A 24755-nucleotide genomic window follows, 5' to 3' on the forward strand; every position below is an offset into this window, starting at 1 on the left:
CAGTATTTAATTAAATTAGGTAGAATTTTTATAAATTAAGTAAATATGGTTTATCAAATTTATATCGTCATAGAGAAAAGACTTTCTTTATTTATTTAATTAATTAATTTATTATTTTTTAAGATGTTTTTAAAACATCGTTGGAACTAATTAATTAAAAAAAAAACGTTCCTGTATCTATTATATTTTTTTGTTGTTACATTAAATCACAATCATAAATAAAATAAAATGCATTGACATGATAGTTACAATAAAAGTAAGCAGTCCGACTTTCTGTTTGGAATACGAAGAAAACATTTCTATCTCACCGTACGCGCCTGATAATAACCATAGATTCATTAAGAGCATGTGACATTAAAGAAGTTTAAATGCAAATAAAAATATGTATTAAAAATACTTTGCACAGCTCTTTGTAAGTGTACATATTCAATTGTTTAATTCTAAATGTGTCGACTCGTTCTCGTTGCCAAGTTGGCACCATTCTTCCAGCTCGTCTTCGGCAGCAATTCAAGAAATGCAAATTACCCCCATCCGCGGTGTGTGTATGTATGCAGGGGGTGGTCGCCGGTGTCCCCGGGGGTGGTAACAACGCCTCTGGGGGTGGCATCCTCGGCGGGTGGGTGGAATGCTGTAATTGTAAGATCCTCGAGAGAATGTCGTGGGTCCACCAGAGTGGGGTGCACTGATTTGCCCAATTACACTAATTGTAACCGGCCCTGTCCTGGAGATCCACTAATCTCTCTCGCTCTCCCTCTCTACATCCGTTGAGTCTGAGGCTCTCTCGTACGTGCCTCACATACATTAACCCCTTATTATTATAATTCATTGCGTGCGATTTGTGTTTCAAATTATGTGAATGTGTTCTTGAAAATTTAGGTATGATTTATATTGTTTTTTACATATTTTTTAGATGTAAATATAATACATATATTATACCATATATTTAAAACAGCACATAGCCATGTCTAGATATAATATGTAAAACATTATCTTTTTAAATTAATTGTAATTAATAAAAACCATAAATTTACAATCTTTAAAAAATAATAAAAATAAAATATTTTATAGATTTCTAGTAATTCATTTTATTGTGGTGTATTACAATGTCTACTTGTAGATCTTGATTGTAACCTCATTTTAACGCAATGTTATAACTGGATATTTCAATTAAATGTTTTAATATTCTAATACCGAATTTATCCGCCCGTTTTACAACTATTCACTATTTTATTATTAGTCCAACTATTCTTGATGTATACTTTTTAAAAAAAATCTGATGTAACTCAAAAAAAATTATATTCTCATGTGACAATTATCGCCAAACTAAAAGCTAATAATCAAGCAGTAATAATAAAAAAACCCTTTTTAATTGCAGAAATTTTAGAAAATACTCATATTTCCGAAATAATATTATGCTGCTGTGGACTTTTTCAATGATGTATCAAACTTTCTTTTTAATTAATACAAATGTATGTATATTTTTAAATTATCCATTACAGTAATATTTATGATATTTATTACATTAATAAACTGAAGCATACAGAGTTGTTGTTGCTGCAAACCATTGTTAACAATAAGTCTTACAGAACAGAAACTTACCGGCCAAATTATTTGAAACTTGTTATTTTTATTTAAAGTACAAAATATTTAGTTCTTTATTATTTTATTATTATAATATAATATTTGAATATTTTATTGTAAGCTATTTGACAATCTTTTCTGCAGTATTTTTTAGAACTCTAAAAATTGATGTACCAAAAAAATTTGTATTTGTTTAAATTTCTTAGAATCGTTTTCAAAAACATTAAACAACATATCTTTCACATATTTTTTTATTATTTTTTGTAATTACATCTTTTAATAGAATATAAAATAAACTTTTAGAGAAAAATTTATTTTATTTAAATCTCAAAAAAATCCTTAAAAATCATTTGTTAAACCGTAAAGCAATATTTTCGATGGACGTAAGAAGTAAAGTAAAATATGTGAGTAATACTTTTACTAGAAAAAAATACTTTTTAATTATTTAGTGTTATTAAATATAATATGTAATTTATTGTAATATTCCATTTTTAAAATGTCATGAAACATTCTATTAGAATCGACAATTGGCAAATAAAAAAGACAAAATACTACTTACTCTTTTTATACCACAGCTTCTATGGTTAAAGAGAAAATAGTTATAGAAATCATGGAATCACACGGAATATAAAAATTGATATATATTGCATTTCACAAATACTGATATATATTTGTGAAATGCAAATTCATGCCTAGATTGTTAACAGTTAAATATGTTTATGAGTATCTATGAACTATAATATATATTAAAAATATAAGATATAAGAGTATTATCTAATATTATTTCAACCTTGAAATTTTTCATAGTTCGCCAAAGTTATTTTTAAATTACTTCTACAATTTTTTTGTTTTGAAAAACCTTTTAAAAAAAATGTTTTTAACATTTTTATTCTTATTTATATTATATATTACAAAAACAATTTATATAAATTTTATATGTATAAGATATTTTATGCATATTGTATAAGATATCATATGATAAGTTTTTATTCTATTTTTACGTATTTTAATAATTTCACAGCTGAAATTCATTAAAAAATGATTTTTTAAAAATATATTATTATTTATTTTAAACTTTCATAATACAAATATTGTTCATGTTGTAATATATTTTAGGCATTATCGTTTTTAACATGTCTGTCGTTTTAATATTTTTGATTTAATAATAATAATAATATATGTTTTAATGATCTTAGTTTGATTCATCAGAAAATAATATTGCATAACCAAAAAAATTAAACAAGTATACTGAAATGATTATTATTATTTTTATATATATAATCATTTTTTTAATATATTTTTTTAATATTTAATAAATATTATTTTTATTAAAATTATTTTTTAGGCATAATCTAATATGACACATATGTTATTTTAATGTTTTTAATTTATTAATATTAGTATAACATTTTCTAATGCTTATAATTTCATTACAAAAAATAATACAGGTATACGGAATAGGCTCGTTATACAATACATAGGTATACGATACAGTGGTATAGAAACGTACGTAAGTATTATCGATATCGTCCTTTGAGTCGGCTTAAAGATGGCTCGTTAGCGGTACCCACCTTAGTCATCAAGAACGAGTATACTCGTGTAAGATCGTAACTTTGGAGTTTTCCCGCAAATTTCGGGCGATTCTCAAAATTTCAATGCCTAAATTGAATATTTTTCAAAATATTTTTAATAAATAATATGTTATTTAAACATAATCTTATATATTATATTATACCTTTTATTTTAAAATGATTTTACATTAGCTTGTAGAATACTTTATATCGTATTTCACAAATTATACAAATATATTACATTTATCAAAAATATTATTTTTTTTTATTTAAAAAAAATATTATAATGGTACTTTATATAAATTGGTTAATGATCATTAATTTGTACTCATTTAATGAATTAATTTTATAGGGTTCATAATACTTTTATATTAGTATTAAAATAATAAATTTAGTTTTGAGAATCGCCTAAACGCTAACATTCCCAGATATCAGGCAATTATTATAGAAGCACCACCTAAGGGCTGTAATTTAACTTCAAAAGTGCTGACGCCAGTTCTTAGCGTCGTTTCGGTTCGGCGATAGTTGTCGTTAACTCAAAGTATAGGCACAGTTAGAAAAGGCGTCGCGACGCCCACCTTTCCAACTACTTCGTTATACGCCCCTAAACGCTGCTAACTTTTATAACCATTACACATACACACTAAGTAATATTATAATAAATTTTTATTTGATATGACAAAAAAATAATTGTTAAATTTTTTTAATGTAACAATGATTTAATAACTAATAAGTACAACGTTTGCATCTTGCTACAGTAGCTCACGTTTGTTTTTATATAATTAATTCTAACGTAGGCATCTTAACGAAGTAAGCACACGCTTGTCGTGTTTAGCTTTTTGGTCGGTAATTAGCTTTGTAGTTATTGGATGTAAACTCGAACTAGAGAAGCACAAATTCAAATCAAATTATTATGCTCCGATTGGTTGAATCTTATAAAAGGCGCTCTGAATCGCTGAGTCGTTGACTAATCAACGCGCGTGAAATTGCAAAGATATATTATTGTGATGATACGCTGATACACTTGGTTGGAATACGCATAGTTTAAAATTAGATTATCTCCACTATAACTCGTTTACAGTGAAATAATTATATTGATTAAAAGAACTTTAGTAAATATTATTAATTTATCAGAAAATTAAATAAAGGTTTTTTATATATACTACCATTACAAAATTTAATTTGTTCAATAAATATAATACTACTAAATAATCAGATTTATCTCATTTGTGTAATGAAATCAGAAGCAAGAAATCTAGTCTTCTAATAAAAAATCTCGTCATCTACACCAATTTTGAATAGCTTTTGATAAGGTATGATTTTAGAATCATACCTTTCAAATCGACGTCAATGTGTTAAATATACATTGCCACATCAGGAATTCCTCAAGGTTTTATTCTTGAACCAATAATGTTTCTTCTGTTTATTATTGATATTAATAAAGTTATTTTTAATTACAAATTATTACGTTTTGCTGACGACCTTAATCATGCTGTTGCAAATCTGCAACAGTTTATTTAAGCGATTATCACTCAGTCTACGTTCAATAAAGGAACTCTATTGCATAGGGTTACATATGTGTAACAAACGCCGAGCCATTGTGTTTTCAAATTATAACGATAGATGTCTCTGTACATATGATAATGCCATTTTTTTTTAAAAATGTCACATTTGTTTTCATTGGTGCTAGTGGATATAAAACAAAATAAAATTAGTTTATATACTCCAAATAAGTTAGTCTACCATTTTCTATTTATTTTTGATTTCTATTTTTTGAAATAGTTGTATAAAATAAATAAAACATGCAGTTGTAGACACTGACCCATATTGATCAAGGGAAACAAAAGCAAAATGCCGAAATGCAATAGAATTTCAGGAACAATGTGTGAAAAATGTGGTCTGGTCTTATTTTTTAATAAGAAGAAAGATTGCCTTGAGAATTTCCACTTGTAAATATTTTTTGTACGTTTTTAATTTAATATATTTAGTCGCGTTCTGCATGATGTTGCATATTTACGACAAGATTTTTTTATTAATATAAACCATAAATAGCCCTAAATGTTTTTTTTTATTATTTTTGCCGTCATTTTCAGCCTAATTTTAGTATAAAAATATTTTTATTTTTTAATTTGGAAAAATCATACATTTAAGGGTTAAAGTATTACAATAAATATAAAGAAAATATACTAATATTTCTAAAAATTAGCCACCGTTGCGACAAATTTTCTGAAATCATACTTTATGCAAAGTTTTTTAATTAGGCATTGAAAATTATTAAAAAATCTACTTATAATATTTATCTAATAATTTTCTTGATTTCTTTACTGCTCAGTGTTGCCATATGGTGAATTTTCAGTTTAGGCCAAAAGTAATTTGAAAACGTTCGATTATCAAGGGTTTATATTAGGAGTTTTCAAAACAATATTACGAGTGAGAATCGAATAAAGCACATCTAAATCGAATTTAGCCCTTCTCAAAAGTCAATCCTTCTCAAACAATCATCCCTTCTCAAAAGTCAAAAATCCACGCCAAAAGCAATAAAATCGTGCCGTCGCAGTGGGAACGCTCATTATGTAACCTTTAGAATTTGGAAAGTTGGACGGAACAAACGGGATGGATAGTTTTTAGGCTTCAGAATTGTAAGGTTTTTATTCTAAATTTAATTTTATGATTTATTAATAAAATGGATGATTTAAAATATTTATTTGAGTCGAGAAAATAATTGTTTAGAGGCGCCTAAAATTATTAATACATTTTTAATGGTTTAATAATAGATAATTAAGACTTTTTAATAACAATATTACGATTTACAATAAGTGAGAATCGAATGAAGCATATCTAAACCGAATTTTGACCAATAGAAGGGCGCAAAAAACAATTATCTCTTCTCAGAAGTCAAAAATCCACGTCAAAAGCAATAAAATCGTGCCGACGCCGTCGCAGTGGGAACGCTCGTTACCGAGCGTTCCCACTGCTACGGCGCCGACACGATTTTATTGCTTTTGACGTGAATTTTTGCCTTCTGAGAAGTGATAATTGTTTTTTCGCTCTCCTATTGATCAAAATTTGGTTTGAATATTCTTTGATCAGCTCTCTTATAATATAAATCCATAGTAATATCATTAAGGATAGCTATCATATTTTTAAAACATAGTGTAAAATCGAAATGCAGTCAAACTGTGGAGCAATATGTAAGATGCAATGTCTTTAATTATTCCTCAGCTTATTTTCCTCTGAGAGAAGAGTTGGCTTTGTATTTTGGACTTGACCTAACGTAAGTTCTAAAACTATATTTAATTATAGATCTTTCATTAGGTTAGGTTTGTATTTGAACAGCAAATGAATGTTTCGTAACTGTCAAATTGTGTTTCATAGATATTTTAGCGCAGTACATTAGCGCTTATAAGCTAAATTATATTTTCGCTAGTAAAAATATATATCTACTAGTGAAAATATATTTGGACTTTTCTACTAGCATCTACCAGATGATTTATATTTTTAATTATTCTGGTAGTGAAAACCAGGAATAAGTGAATCGTAGATACTCCAGCAATTATACGATGGAGTGTCGTTGTGACGAGTGGTCAATGACCTTTATTTATTTTATTCGCTTCATATTTATATTAAATATTTAATTATAATTACTTATTAATGAGAAACACACGGTTATACTAAATTGCATACAATTTAATTAATGTGTATATAAAAATAAATTCGTTGGTGCTATGCGAATTTATTTTTAATAAAAATAATATGCAGTTAATTTCTTGGTTCCAACACAATATTTATTGCGATAACATAAATAATTTTAGAAATATAAATACAATACTATTTTATAACTATTTGTATGTATACAATTTCTTATTAGCTACAATATAATAAAAATATTAATATAAAATTAAACGTTTTTATTTACAGTGTAAAGCAAAATAAAGCAAAAAAAAATTACAATTTAAGAATTAATTTGTATTTTGATTAACAAATATTTTTTATAAAATTATTTAATATTTTATTTAATTTTACAAATATATAATTATATACAATATGTTTTATGCTTACAATCTTAATAACCACAATATAATAAAACATAATTGATTATATATAATTTGAGGGTAAATACTAAATACACCTCTTTTAATTTTAGCAAAGAAAATGAAAAGAAAAGCTGTGGATTCGATTGTAATTTGAGTATATTTAGCAAAAAATTTGGGGCCCTTGATATGTGCTTCTTAACCTCTTAAGCAATATGTGCTTATATTTAAATTTAATGTATCAATATTTATTTAATAATTTATGGTATGAAAATGGCAATATTCTTTGATTATCTGTAGACAATTATTCATTTTTTTTAAGTTAAAAATGTGTATAGTATTATATATTATTTGTTTGTATTATTTATTTTAATGACTTGCAATTTATAAAAATAGTATTAGTGCATTTTTACACTGAAGAGGCATATGTTAAAATGGTCCTGATTAATTGTTTGAGCACGCTATTATTATTTAAAATAGGTCTAAGAGCCGCAATTGTAGCAAGTCCTTTAAAGCGAAGTTTTACAATGTGTATATTACATTTTAGCTTGAACTCCAGATTTTCTTTGTTTTATATTTAAAATAAAATATTAGTATTTAAATATCACTTTTAATATATTGATAATAAAATATATAAATAAAATTAATTCATAATTTCAATAATAAACATTTCCTGTAAAATTTATGAATTTTCTGCGTTTGATCAGTTTTCGTGAGTTTAGATCAAAGTTGTGCAATTCGCCCATTCAGCTACGCGTCCTCTTCCAGCTCGCCAGTAAGAAGTAAGAGACATAATCTGCATATATTATTTGATTACCTGACGAAGCGAACGGCTGCCTTCATTTGTCAGTTTCTTGTCTCTCGGCAAATTGTTACGCAGAATTGTTATTTAACAATGGAGTTTCGCGCTCGCGCGCGCAGATGGCGCTGCCGCCTTCCAAATACACAAACGCGCACAAAATTGACACCAAAGAAGATTTAATTAGTTAAATGAGATATACGTTATCACGGCTGAAATATGAAGGGTGGAGAGGATGGCTAAAAAATATCAGATGTGTATACGTGTGGATAGGTGACGCGGTGTGAGGAAATAATAGGCGAGTTGTTACAAGGTATGATGAAAAATATTTTTTTCTTTGACTTTATCAAACGCTTTTTGAATTTTTTTATATGATTGTATCATACACTAGAGTGCAAAGATCTTAAAACATAAATAAAAAAACCCATTAGGTTAGTGATAATAGATCGAGATTGACAAAAATCGCGTTGCTGTTCAAGAAGCATAAACCTGCAATGATAAAAATATTTTTATGCAATATATTTTTAATAATTTTTTGAGGTGCTAAAAGCAGTGCTACTGACCTGTAATTATGAATACATGACACCTGTCACCTTTTTTATGAATCGGAGTGACCTTAAAGCAGAGGTAGCCAACTACTCAGTGATCGACTTATTTTAATTTTAGGATATTTTTTTGTGGAATAGACAAATTATGAACTATTTAAATATTTTTAGTACAAAATTTATTAGGTTCATTACTGTCATCAATATTAAAATTGTCTACAACTTCTTTATTATTATCACCTATGCAATACATTAATGTGTCGTTCACAAACAGATGTATTTTACACTTTTTTACATCATTAACTATATCATTATAAATAAATAATAATGTCTGTTTATATCACAGATGTCAATATGATTTTAATAAAATATTATATTTTTAAAAATATATTACATTTAAATCAGTAATTTACATCAGTATGAAACACTTACATTTTCTAATTTTACGCAATTTTTTACTTAAAAATAAAAAAATAATATAAAGCAGTTGTTTTTAAAAATAAAATAAATTAGACAATCATAGTATATGTTTAGAATTTTGGTGTCACTGTCTCTTTTATTTTGCTTTTATTTTTTTATGTTTTCTGGTGTAATTCTGCGAATTCAATTAAGGTTTTTCAACAAATTGGCTCTTAGAAAAAAATGGTAACTTACCCGTAAGGAAAATTTTATTGAAGCTTTAGATTGCTTTATTGCATCTGAAAACATTTTTGTTGTCTAATTAATTCAGATTTGAGTTCTTACAAGTTCAAAATTCAACATATAACATTAAAATGGCATAAAATAATTGCGACAGAAATGCCGCAAATCAAACAGCAACATTTCTCTTAAACAATGGCGAAAAAATAGGTCAATTAAACTATTCCTTATGAAAATTATTAGGTTGTGAGGGTTTTAACCAACTATACATTATTTTATAATTTAGAGGTCATTCTAATGACGATTTTGAACAAACTAAAAGAAAAATTCTATTTCTAAAGTAAGGCTACATACAATATTTTAGCAACAATGGAAGAGAGATCTCGTTACCAAACAATTGCGTTAATAATTGAAAATATTTCAACACCATTCTGATATGGAAATCACCCATAAATACCGTTTAAAAATTATATTACCTTCGTACATTAGATCTACCTTGCGCTTAAAAATATTGTTGAACTTTCGTTTGGTTACCGATCGCTAGAGTGACCATTTGGACCATTTTTTAAAGCATAAATATATTTTGTGTGTGTATCCAAGAAGCGATGCAATTGACTAACTAACATCTTCATCTGCGATTCTCAAAAGCTACCTTGCGCTTTAAAATATTGTTGAACTTTCGTTTGGTTACCGATCGCTAAAGTGATCATTTGGACAATTTTTTTAAAGCATAAATAAATTTTGTGTGTCCCAAGAAGCGATGCAATTAACTAACAAACATTCTTATCTGCGATTATCAAGAGCTATCTTGCGCTTTAAAATATTGTTAAGCTTTCGTTTGGTTATCGATCGCTAGAGTGATCATTTGGACAATTTTTTTAAAGCATAAATATATTTTGTGTGTGTCCAAGAAGCGATGCAATTGACTAACAAACATCCTCATCTGCGATTCTCAAGTGCTACTTTGATTCAGCATTATAAAAAATGTCATATTTGGAGACGCAAAAGGGATACTCTGGAGAGACCACACGTAGCCACATAAGCAGAGACGAATAGACACGAACTAGGCGACTGCATTGACACTAAAATCATCAGTGGATTATCCAGAGAGACAGCTCGACCATTCACAGCTGCTCCAACGAAATCACAGCCAACAATAATACAATCCGACGCGCCAAAAAAGACTCCGAGTTTACAAATTTGCGATTTCAATTATTATAGGCTCCACTCCCTAATAGAGGCACCTACAATTCTCTATATATGTGATAATTAATATATGGTAGTAATTGTGACCAGATTTTTTGGCGTCTATTTAGCTGCAAAGTCATACTTCTTCAGCCTCAAAACCGATTGTAAATATGTCGATATATTGTGTCGCGATCGACTTGTTGGTAGGCCTGCTCATTTCTGTGACTTTAGAAAGCAAGAGAACCCCAAAATTAAATGGAATATAAAGATATTGAATCAACATTCCAGATTATGTTTATAGCGACAATTATTAAGCATTATTTAAATATATTTGCAAAAACACTTGTATAAAAAATGTATAAAAATAAATATTAAAGCACGTTTATTTGAGCATGTATACGCTGTGCCATTCGAGAATAAGCCTACTAAGCATTCCGCACTAACTAGCTGGCATAAACTCTTAGTAAATATCCACCCACGTACGTATAATAATAAATTGCTGCCCTTAAAATATCTTTGTCTAGGCAAAAGCCAGGCAATAGGAAATGCTTTCAGCGTCAGGAGCCGAAATCAAGAAACAAAATATTTAGTTAGGAAGCGCCATTGTTTGCTGTGTAGCTATAAAGACGCCGATAAAAGGACTGGAGAGAGCCTGCAGGGGTAACACTGCTAGGGGTGTGAGGTATGAAAGACTCAAAATATAAGGAGGCATTTTATGGTGCTGCCGTGCCGTATAGTTTGCGCCGATACGATAAGACCTCAGTTTTACATATTAACACATAAATTGTGTGCTAATAATGTGTTTGCTTATGGGACGGCAATAAACGCGTGTGTGCCTAACTTTATTGTCATATTCTATTTATAATTTATTATATATTGACATCCATATATTTTTTTGGGGATTTATGCTAAAGTTTTTCACTATGGTAGCAATATTCCAATAAATAATCAAGTATATGAATTCTATTTTTGTAATTTATTATTGAATATATTTATCATTAATAATTTATAAATGAAATAATTTTTTTCCGATTTACCTGAAAAACCTATATTTTTAAAGATCGTAAGGACTTGTTCGAAGTTAAAAGCGGGAGACAAGAACGATTTTTTTGTACTGTTTATCTACGCCTATTTGTTTTATAAATAAAATATAGTTGAATTAAATACATTTCGTAATAATATTTTTAATTTATATTTCATGAAGATTTTAAATTCATACAGTTTTTTTGCTTTCAAAGGCAACAAAGCCGTGTCACTTTTTAAATTATTTTATAGCAATAAGTAATGAAATTAAAATGTATATCTATTTAAAAAGCGATCACAGTTTCATTGTTAATACTGAAAAAAATCGGAAATATTCCAAAGTCGATAGATTTTAAGAGTTATCTTAATTATTATATTCAGTGTAGTTTCGATTTTCCAGATGCGGATTATCCGTGCTTGATACAATTTTTTTTATTAATTATCTAAAATATGTATTACAATCAAGTGTTGCGAAAATGCAACTGAAACTCATAAAATGCACCTTTTGGTTCTTAATAATTTAAGGACACTGAAATAAACAATCTTCCTGTTGATTATTATAATCAAAAAGGAGCATTGATGTATATAGAGATTTTTGAAGATTTCTTCAAAATCAATGTAAAGGTTTGCCACTGTATTGTAATTAGAAAATGCTCTTTATTCAAATAATGACAGTCTTATTGTTGTAAAATATTTGGTTGTGTAATAAATAAAAATAATAATAACCTGTATTATTTATTATTTATAATTAATAATTTTGCATCCATAACACCATTTTTGAGCTCAATTTAAATTTGTAGTATTATTCTATAAAATACGAATGAAGTTGTTTGCTTTGTATTAAATTTTCGATTAAAGAATGTGGAGTAGTGGTGCTGTAAGACGGTGGTGCTGTGGGGAGGTAGCAGTAGCTAAAGGCTTTCCAAGGCGCGGCACGATCAAAATTTAATTTATATTCTCGAAACAAAACAAGCATCGCCCCTTTTACGACCCTCAGAAGAAAAGGGGTGTACTTTCGTATACAGAGCGCCAGCAACGGCCTCCATGGGCCTGATTTCGTTATGTAACCCTTCGAATTTGGAAAGTTGGACGGAGCAAACGGGATGGATAGTTTTCAGGCTTTAGAATTGTAAGGTTTTTATTCTAAATTTAATTTTATGATTTATTACTAAAATGGACGATTTAACATATTTATTTGAGCCGAGAAAATAATTGTTTAATGGTGACGCCTAAAATTATTATTAAATTTTTAATGGTTTAATAATGGGTAGAATTCACGTCGAAAGCAATTAAATCGTGCCTTTGCCATGCATATTAAGACTTTTTAATAACAATATTATGACTAACAATAAGTGAGAATCGAATGAAGCATATATAAAACCGAATTTTGTGCAATAGAAGGGCGCAAAAAACAATTATCCCTTCTCAGAAGTCAAAAATCCACGTCAAAAGCAATAAAATCGTGCCGACGCCGTCGCAGTGGGAACGCTCGGTAACGAGCACACGATTTTATTGCCTTTGACGTGAATTTTTGACTTCTGAGAAGTGATAATTGTTTTTGCTCCCTCCTATTGAACAAAATTCGGTTTGAATATACTTAGATTAGTCTTCTTATATCAAAAGTCGGTAGTAATATTGGTAAGAATAGCTATCATATTTATTAAACATAGTGTAATATGTAATGCAGACAAAATGGAGCAATATGTGAGATTCGATGTCTGTCTGTAATTATTCTTCCGCTTATTTTTCCCTGAGAGTTTGTATTTTAGACTAAACTATAATTAGTTTTAGCACTTTAATTAGGTTAGGTTTGGGTTTGAACAGCAAATGGACGTTTCGCAACTGTCAAATTGAGCTTCATAGATATTTTAGAGCAGCATATAATTTCATTAAAATTTATAGTATGTATTTCATTAATGACAAGTATTTTTCTCGCCAAATTCAAATGGGAGGGGGGAAAATATCTCCTCCTAACCCTATAAAATGACGTTTCTAGAACAAGCTTTGTGAAATTTTAATCATAAATGATATTTTATAAATACTGTATTATTTATTTCTTACTTCTGTGCCAGAGTACAGGTACTTCAAGTTATAAGTAAACTCCTGAATACTATGAGATGACTACTCATTTTTGATTTAATATGACGATTGAAGTTGAACTGCTGCTTTGCTTCCAAGATTTAAACATTAACCCTTTGAACTGTAAGCTAATTTTAACACATTTTTTTAATTTGTTAGTATACATCTAGAAGTGCGTTAATTTTATGTGTTTTTCTATAAATATTTCTATTGTTAATTATTTAGTATTATTTTATATTGCATTTATAGTTAATTCTCAACGTTTTATTGCTTTGATTTATTTCACATACGTATTTATTTAATATTATTCGGCTTTTGCGATTTTTTTATATCAATATTTTCAATATTTTTCTTATAAAATTAATATAAAATATTTATGGTTATGTTAATTTAATTCGCACTCTTTAATTTATTAGTATTATTTTATATATAATTACAACGCTTTTAAATTAATATTTTTTCGGTTTTATATATATTATGTTAATATATAACTATCTGGAGTATCTCAAAACAGTAAAATATCGACCACCGTACATGTACGGCGATACTCCTCAAAGACAGGTTTTATAAAAAATTGATACATAATATATTATATAAAAAGAAAAATTATAAAAAATATGATATATAAAATAATACAAAACGGATAGCTTCTAGTAGCTGATGTTAAATTGATCAATGTGCTATTAAGGAACTGGGTGGTGACAGCCATAAACGAGTCGGTTAATGCGGACGTTCTGTCTAGAGATGGCAATAATACCAGTATTACATTCTTTAATCATCAGCATAGAAAACTTTAATTTGTACCTGCTGTAAATTATATGGTATATACGTGTACTACTGTTTATATTTATAACCACTGTCCCGTGTGAACGTGTCGCGTTTCTGAAACGCACGTACGGGCCATATAAAGAAGATATTCGGTATACAGCGAGCCCGAAAGACAAGCCGAGTGGAGTTTCTTTGATCATAATTACGGCTCGTCTGTCGCATGCAAACTCCAGCAAGACTTCCTCGCCGAATATATTATTTAACACAGTTTAAACTTCCAGACGGAGTGATACGGACGGACGAAAGTCGCAACCGTAAATAATTAATTTTTCAATAAAACTCCACGAGACCTCTGTGATTTTAGGACACAAAGGGTTTTAGTTGTTGATGCTTAAATAATACATTAATTTGTATAAAAAAATGATAAAAATAATAATTATGAAAACTTTGTGTATTAAATGCAACAAATATTATTTATTTTTCAACTTTTTTGACGATAAACCATGATATAGGTCATCTATAGATATATTAAAAAGCTTTTTGATAAAGTTTGTGATGCAAATTATATGGGCATTCGAGAAATCTATTTATAATTTTATTAAAATTACGGTCAATGCAGACCGTACGTGACAGATGCAATAAAGTATCACAAGTCATTTCATTTTTTCTGTAAGAACTATTATAATATCGTGTCTGGGAGATAAAAATTAGTGTTTAATATATAATCATAATTCCGATCGATTATCACAGATTAGGTTTACCTAGATTTTCCTAATCTCACGGATGAATATCGTGATGATTAATTAAAATCGAGCTAGATCGTACATATCTAGTATTTAAAAGTGTCTAATAATGAGCTAATACAGCTCATAGAGTACATATTATATGCATTAAAAATAAAAAAACAGGTTTTAAATTTTCTATATCTCATACTTGCTCAAAAAATTTAACGGCCGTTTCAAACCTATTTAACGGCAATTAAATTCAAGCTAATCTAATTACATTTTTAGCTCGTCGTATCTGGTTAGGGTAAAAAAAGTATGTGAGCACTACACCTCCCTCTTGCTAGCCACGTGTATAAAACCGGATAAATAGTGCCTAAATCAGTTACTATAGTATGAGACTTCTTCCGACAACACACAAGTAACTTTTACTTAAATTCTACAATTTTTAAAAACGAGGGTGCGTACGAACTCAAACCAAAATAAGCTGGCGATCATCAACAGACGAAATCAAAAAAGCAGCCGCATCTCTCTTCACGTCACCTCTAGTTCAGTACCCAGAATACAACCTGCTTTGCAGACGACTAAATACTTTGTACGTAGACACAGATATGATTATTTAACGTATACGTTTACATAACTATAAAACGTTACGTAAACGTGACTACATTTTTAAGCACAAATATAAATTAAACACAAAAATAACTTATTGTGTCAACAACAAAAAATTGAAATATTGATTACAATCATTGCACAATTATAAATTGTAGAAAAAAAATATGTTTTTGACACAATATAAAATTTAAAATGCTTTGTTTTTGCATTTTTTAAAATAAAACGTTTTTTACAAGAGTGTTTAATGGTTTGTGTGGTATAAAAGGTGGCCAAATGCTGCCCCAGAGAGTCGCGATCGCGACCCTTATTCTTGTACATCGCGGTTAGGTTGTCAGTGCTTGAGAACGCTTCTCTTAAAAAATCTATCCAGCTTCTCAATGAGCTTGACAAAGACAATGATGTTTTTAGCGATAGTTATGAAGAACTAGATAAATTTATTTGGGATGATGCTCATATATTTTAGGTGTGCAGCATATTTATTTGCAAGTTTAATTTTTCAATGACCATCTGTGAAGACATAGTCAGATTTAAATATATATTTATAAATTAAAAAAAAATATGGTTAAAAACTTACAAATTAAATACTAAATAAAACATTTTTTTTAATTATTGTATTTTGTACTAAAAATCAATTCTTCTTAATTAAAAAAAATATTTGAAGTAGTCGAATAATATTATTTGCGACTCTTAAAATCAATAATGATTATATATTTAATTTTTAGGTTGAGTATGTAGTAAAGTCTTAGGACAATAAATTTATCAAAAAAGATAACACAAGATGATCACTTTTGATATTTTTTTATTCATAAGATAGTTATAGTTTGTGGTTTTAGTTATTTATTAATAAATACCATAGATCTTTTAAGAGCAATGTAATCGAAAATATTTAATTTAAACAATGCAGCGTATAAAATAATTTGGCAAAATCTAATCAAAAACCTCCCGCATCGATTTTCAATTAATTTTCATCCAGGATAACGTATACGAGCCGAGCTTTTATACGAGCATCACGTGAACTACGCTTGGGAAGGAATTATTACGTAGCCCATTAAAGTGTACGATTTTCTTAATTTGAAGTCGTTACACACCCCGCCTCTATGTATGTATCTGCTACCCACCCACAATTCCCGTCCCTTCCCACCCGTACCTTATCTCGCAACATCCGCTCCATCGCGAAAGAGTTACGACATAGCTCGCAGGCAGCTTCATTGCAAAGTAATATAAAGTCTAGGAGAGAGATGAAAGAGACCCACGGTCTACGGCGTAGACGTTTCTACGGTGCCACCGTAAAACGTCGTTTAAAGCGCACAATGTAACCGCCGGATTTAATTTGCGAGGTTTAATTATTTAAACTTTCGATTCGAAACGACTGCTGTGTTGTGTTAACCGTATCGTATGTGTTGTAGCTTAATTTGGTTTAACTGAGGAAAAAGTTTAGAAGGCACGCGTTCGTCGATGTCTACAATTAAAAATATATATTTATTAAATTACACAATATTACATACATTTTGGGTATTAAATATAAATTACATATACATATGAATAGTACAAATAACGTAAAACAAGTGAGGGCTATATATAATCAGGACCACCGAGAGCGAACCAGGGCCCTGGGAAAAGAATAATTCCGGGCCTCAAAAATGGCATTTTATATATCTAAAAACGATCTGTCAATCTTGTAAGGGGCTATTTTGATGCTGATATAATATGGTTATTAAAAATAAAATCAAAATATATCATCTTTCTTACATTCAGTATAACGAAGTTTTTTCTTCGGTACCGTGAGCTTCGCTATACTGAGATTTCACTGTAATATTTAAAACTAAACTACTACTAGATCTGTGTAAATATTTAAGTAACACAATATTAACATACATATATTGATATAGTACAACAATATTATTCTCATGTATAATAATCGGTTTAATAAACAATAAAAAAATTATAATAATACAACAAAATTTTAAATAATTTAAAGTACTATTTATAACTATTCAATACTATAATTTATTTTTTAATATTATTTATTTGAGCTAAAATAGCTCATTATTATAGAATTTTCATTACTATATGTACGACCCGGCTAGATTTTAATTATTCATGCGTGAGATTAGGAAAATCTGTGATGTTCAATCGGAATTATAATTATATAATAATCACTAATTTAAATCTCCCAGATACGAAAGATATTTAAAAAGATTAAGTTCCCATCCCAAACCCATCTCTTCAGTCAATAGTCAATAGTCAAGAGAATAATACCACTAGTCTATCATGTTGGTTTAAAACAATTTCTAGTTCACAATTTTCTTATTAGCTACAATAAAATAATTTACTGCGTTATTATAATTAAATACTATATACACATTTAATTTTTTTTATTTATCAAGATTTATCAATAATTTCTGAAAAAACTAAAAAGTGAAAATAAAAATGCACATTTTTAAAAAAAAAAAAGAAACGAAAAACTTGTAAATAAAATATAATGACAGCTCAAAATGTTAATTGTTCAATTAGTACATTACTAGTTATATATATTTTATGTAGATCTTTCATTAAAGACTAAAATTTATGTCAATGTGATAATCAATTTTAAAAACATAGCATTAAATATATTACATGTTACTAATTTAAAACAATTTTTTATTAGCTACATATACATATAATAAAAATATGAGTATGAAATAAAATATTTGTAGTTACAGTTCAAGTAAAAAATAATTATTTTTTTGAATTAAGTGCTATTTTAAGAATATTTACCTGAAGATATGGAACCATTGAAATTTGATCTTGTCTCTAAAGCAATATGTCCCTTAGAATTTTGTACTAATATTTAAAAATACACTGTAAATCTACATGTTTGAAACATTTTATAAAAAGCAACATCTACATGTAGGTATTATATCAAAACTATTCTAATACTTTAGTATGAGAATCAATATATTTGATTAATTGTGAAACTATGCAGCACTAGTATATCTATGGAACATCTTATGAATATAGATCATTAGTCATATATTTTAATCAGTAGTTTGCAATACAGTAAAACAAAGCATACATATTCTTATGATACAAAAGCTCTACCGAAATAAACTCACGTTTATACGGGCAAATTTTAATACTCTGTACATTCGTGTTAAACTATCAAAGTTTGCTGAGTGTGTGTTTGTGTATGTACGTTCGTAATAAAACGCGGCAACAAATATAAATCTTGGCAGCTGTTACATATTCGTGTCCCGTTTAGCATATTTTGCAGCTTTCGTTTCAAATGTAAATAGCAGGACCGATTTTTGTCGCCGGCGATTTACATTATTTTCAATATGCAATTCCCGTTTTCGGACGTTTCTTATTGTGTGACGCGCGCCCCGCGACCAGTTTGACCACTGGTCACCTGCTTGCTTACCTTTGAAATGGGGGCTTGGAAAACCAGAAATTACCACTCAATAGCCACTGAGCTATCGAAAATTTTGACTATGATTTAAATGCATAGGTGAAGTGGCGATAATTGGACAGTGGCTTCCAACCCAGTAATGGATCCACGCGATTTTTTTTTTAAGAACTGCCATTGATCTTATTATTCTTGATTTTCATTACAGTTTTTTAGATGATACATAAAGAGTCCTGCGTTATTTATGTAGATATTTTTTTTATATGATTTAAATTTTATTTTGGTGTTTGTCATTAATTTTTACTCCTATTACTTTTACTTTTATTTTTATTATTTATTTTACCAAATATTAATATGTATTTTTACAATTAAACATACATATATAGATATACTATACGTCAGATTATATAGACACCAACAATAAAAAATATTTGTACACGTCTATTATTATTAAAAATGCACAAGAAATGTCTTTTTATACTAAGCAAAAAATGATTTTATTTTTCTTAGAAATTTCCACCATCCCACTTAAACTGTTTCAGTATTTGCAGTTATCACCAATAAAGTTTAATTTTAAGAAACTGGACAAAGAAGCGTTGACATTCTAGTTTCAGTGGTAAGAAAAAGGGACGCAATCTAGGGCACTCTATAACCCGTAACTGAAAATTGCAGTAAATCAGCAGATTATCGACACCAGCTCTCAAAAACTTAATTTAATACACGCTATGTCGTAAATCTTCTCGCAAAAATGTAATAGAAATCTATTAAAAATTGAAAAAATAAAAGACAGATGAACATCATCTCACATAAACTTTTGCGGTTTCTCAAAGCACCGAAAACGCTGTCATGTTTGGAAAACCTGGGTGACTGGGTGACGAGCGCTGACGTCTTGGCGGCGACGTACAAGAATAAGGGACGCGACGTGGACCCATTTTTATATATGTGTAAAATAATTAGTTGAAGAATTTATTGTTTATTTAATATGAAATTATTTTTAACTTAAAACTATTTTAATTGCTATTTTTTGTAAAATATCTATTCTTTGTGTCGGTCATTGATTTTTTAGTTATATTCACATTGTAATTATGCGAGTATTGCCCCACTAGAGCTCCGTTCTTTCGGACCACCCTTACTCCCATCCCATCCCCTGACCCGCGCCCCATACCAGCATCCCTTGCTTAGCAAGCGTCTCCGCTTTCGAGAAAATTGAGTTTGCTTTTGCATCCGACGAAGAGAGAGAAAACGCCGTCTATACAAAACAATATCTACTATCGCCATACATTAAGCATTTCTATATAGATACACGGAACAATAGGCGTACGATGGAAACTCTGAAAATCTGAAAAAAAAATATATAGAAAAAAACATAGTGATTAAGCAAAAAATTTAGATTAACTTTTAATAAAATAACCTAGTATAAAAGAGAGCTAATAACAATGTTTAAATAAACATTTATTGCAATTAAAAAACGTCTTATTGATGATGAACATTATTAAGTAAATAAAACATATTTTTTTAAATATAAGAAAAATTTAGGCACTGTATTATTTTTAACTATTAGCTGAATATGATTTTTTACAATATATAAATAATGGAGTTATGATGGTATTCTTTAACGTCATAGGCATACTTCTTCCAACACATTCAGAGGAACATACACATTCACAAATGTACACAAACACAAAAGCTCGCGCACTAATACACTCTCATGCATAACCGAATATAAAACGCTTTTCTCTCCGGTAAAGTTTTGCAAAATGAGCGAGAGGAGAGCGCCATCTTAACGCGGGGCATATAAAACTATATAGATGAAAACTAACAATGGCTTTGTGCGATTGTTAACAACCCCCCTCCTTCACCACACACACACTAACTTCCGTTTATACAAAAACACACATATAGTAATAAAATAAATAATTTAAATTAAATTATAAGCAGTGTTGTATATTTGAAGAACAGAAAATACACAAAAAAATAACATGTGAACTGGGCTTTACTATGGAAGCAAAATATATATTTTAGAGCAAACATACACAAGTTGCATTGAAAAATAATTATAATAATTTTAATTAATTAATTAAATCTAATATTATCCCCTTAAAGTAGTCACCATTAAATATAATACATTTATATAATACTAACGTTTCTCTTATTTCACAAAACATTTATGGAATTCATTATTTGACAGTCTTCAACTACCTCAAAACTCATTCATTGTCGCAAAACGAACGCTCTCCTTCCAATGACAACGGAAAATAGTCACAGGAATCATATAGCTATTGTCTAAATTCAAATGAAGCCAAGAACTTTTTATTATTTAAGAGAATTTAAAGATATACATATGTACAAGAAAGAGTACGAGTCATATCCGTTTCTGTATCCTTGTACTATTTTGATATGAGCGTTGCGATTTAATTCATTGCATGATAAATTTCAGCTGCGAGCCTCAGAATGCTCTAAAGAGTCGCGATCACGTCCCTTATTCTTACCCGTCGCGACCAGGACGTAAACGCTTGAGAACGCTCCTCTCGCACGAGCAATCCAGCTTATTAACATACCTGCCAAGCACAAGCGTGTTTCGGCGATTTAATATTTTTTATATAATGGCTATTATGACGCATTGGGAAAACCTGTAAGGTCATGATGGTCAATTCTGTTTTAAAAAATACAATAAAATATGATATCTAATAAATACAATGCAACATTACGACAGTGTCATTTTTTGTCAAAAAATCACAAACATGTACTGATGTGTGATCTTTTGCATTATCGTGATGCAACTCCAAGAGTAAATTTCTCACAATTTTGCTCATTTTTCTTAGATTGTTTTATACAAACAGGGTAAAACTTCAAGATTATACTATTTATTAGTATTTAAAGAAAACTGTAGGACAATCTTAACAGTCGATCGAACTTGACGTGCTTTTTTTTTACTCATGACATTTTATTTGAGACTATTGCATCTTAGTTTTATTGTTATAATCTTAATTTGTCACCTTTCATGCCACTATAGTCTAAAAATATCTTAGTTTTTACAGAAATTGCTTTGATTTAACTATACTTTGGCGACTCGCCTATGGCTGTCGCCACCCGACTCCTTAATATTCTGCCATTGTCAGCTATGAAAAGCTGGTCTGGTTCGTATCATTTAATTTCGATATTTAATATTTTTTTTGTTTGCTTCTTTATATGTATTATTTTAATTTTATATTTTGGGTATTGAAATATGACAATTATTGTTTTTCACCATCGTGACGCATTGGAGCAACCTGTTAGATTACGATGGTATTAATTTAATTTAAATATGATATCATGAAGATTAAACGCCATTCGTTTTTAGTGAGTAGCGTAGTCAGAAAATATAATAAAAAAATGTTTTCATGGACATTTAATAATTTAAATGTTCAGAAGTGTCTAGAACTGCTTTTTATAATAAAGTTACTCAAATATAAGCCCAAAGAAATTTATTCATGGGTTTGGTTCCGAAAAAGAGAGCAGGTACGAGAATCAATTTAAAGCAATATAAACTTTTTTTTAATTGATAAATCATTGCTTGTATATTATCACAGATTTTTTAATGTTTCACATTGAGTTAATTAATTAAAATAATTAATATAAAATAGTATATAAATTCCTATTAGATTTTAGAGATTTAATATATACGAAAAGGTCTAATTGGAGTAATTAAACATTATTCGCGGTTTTAACTGTCCTCGCGGTAAAAACGGGACAGAAGATGCCGGCTTCTCCATCTTAAATCCTGGATACTGCGAAGGAGCTGCGGGGTAGGGGGACAAGTAATATTATTTAAATAGGGGCGGCGCGGCTTAGGGAGAAAAAGGGGTGGTTAGGGTGGATCGGGGCGGTTTTACAGCACTAAGCAAAAGGGGAAAGAACGGTGGGAAAAGGACAAAAAGTGTACTTTTGCCCGTGTTGCGGTCCCGCTCTCGTGGCTTCCCTCTTATGCCCGTTTATAGACAAAGACTATATATAAGGGCACTTATGCGATTTTTTACTGTAAACTATGCATATAGAATTTTGAATAGATTGTTCTACTATAAAGTAATTTTACTCAACATTCATTTAAAATAATTCATTAGATTCGTTATTAAAGCTTTAAAAAAAGTTTGGTAGACGAATTTGTTAATTTGGTTATTTTTAATAAATTAAGATATAATTAATATAAATTTAAAAATATATATATATGCATAAATATAACACGTTTTCAAGAACATGTCTAATTTAAAGTTTCTATTATGTTTGTGTACAAAATATAACTTGATAACCATATCATGTATCTACCTGTCAAGTAAGAGTTGTACGTAGAATTACTATATTATTAAATTAAATATTTAGCTAAGATCCAATTATATTGTTTGTTATATAATATAAGGCAAAAAACATATTTTATTAACTGGTAATGGTAAAAATAAGCATAGTTATTTTTATTAGTAATTTAAAGCTCATCGCGTCATTGTAAGTAGACATTTTATTTTCTTCTTGTTTTTCATTTCTCGAGAAATAAAAATTCTTATTCTCAAAGAGTTTAAAAAAAATATGTAATAATATAATGATTGATTTTAAAGCTCTTATATTTACTTACGAATCGTTAAGAGAGCTGAAAATAACAGCTGTTGCTACTTCAATTTTTTTATATTTTGAACAAAACCTATTAAGTTCCTAGTTTGCCGACAAAGCCCCCATAAATTTTCGCAATCTGCTATTTTATTCAGCGATATAAAATTGCAACGGTCGCATTTAAAAATATTCGCACAAATTTAATGTTTATTAAGAAAAATGATCAAGAAATCAGAATTCTAGATTCATAGAAATAATTTTTAAGAAGAAAAACTAATTGTGAGCGGCTGAAAAATAAATTATATTTTTTATACAAAAAATTCTTAAGTAATATATTTTGCGATAAATTTGATACAAATTAAATTCAAACCTCAGTTACCCTCCAAGAGCCAAATTTATTTTTAGCTACATAAAACAAATCTAAGATTCATTTTATCAAAACGTAAATATAGTAACTAATTAAAACATATATTTAAAATATGTATTGAAATAATGCAATTATTGTTTTTATTTGATCATCGTGACGCATTGGGGTAACATGTTAGGTTACGATGTTATTAATTTAATTAAAATAAAATATAAGACCCCAATTCTTTTAGAATTTTTTTTAATAACGATTCAGCGATATCTAAATATTGTTTTAATTTTTTTTGCACAATTTTATTATTAACGTAAAAATAAATGTTTCATAATTTTTGTAAATTTTTGATTGTGACAAAATGCGTTATCAATAATATACTATTTTAACACAAACTATGCGTCAAATATGGCTATCAATGAACATGCGCATCTTCTGCGGTATTAACATAAGAAAAAATAGGAGCTCAACCGAATTTTTTTGGATTGCATCTCGTCATTTTTTTGCTGTTTTTTATTAAGAACAAAATAATTAAAGTAATGCTTAAAAGTTTTGTGCAAAAAATAAATAAAAAAATATTTTATTTTTATGTAAATATTAAAGAATTCCAATTTGTTATATCTGGTCTTCATATTACATATTTAAAAAAATGGGCTCTAAAATTTAGGATTGCATTATTTTTATTAAGTGTGATTGCAAAGTATTTGTGCATTACGAAACTTTTAAATCTGACCAAATAATAACAGCAAAGCTCAGCACATATTAATAGAAGTTGAATAGTTCTACAACACAACAATACATGTCCCTAATCGGCAAAATTGATTCTCGTTTAAATCAACGAAATTGTCTGGAATGTTTTAACTCATCCCTTTT

Source organism: Plectrocnemia conspersa, unplaced genomic scaffold, assembly GCF_051122295.1.
Source record: "Plectrocnemia conspersa isolate PC_06_02 unplaced genomic scaffold, ASM5112229v1 ptg000008l, whole genome shotgun sequence".
Taxonomy (NCBI): domain Eukaryota; kingdom Metazoa; phylum Arthropoda; class Insecta; order Trichoptera; family Polycentropodidae; genus Plectrocnemia; species Plectrocnemia conspersa.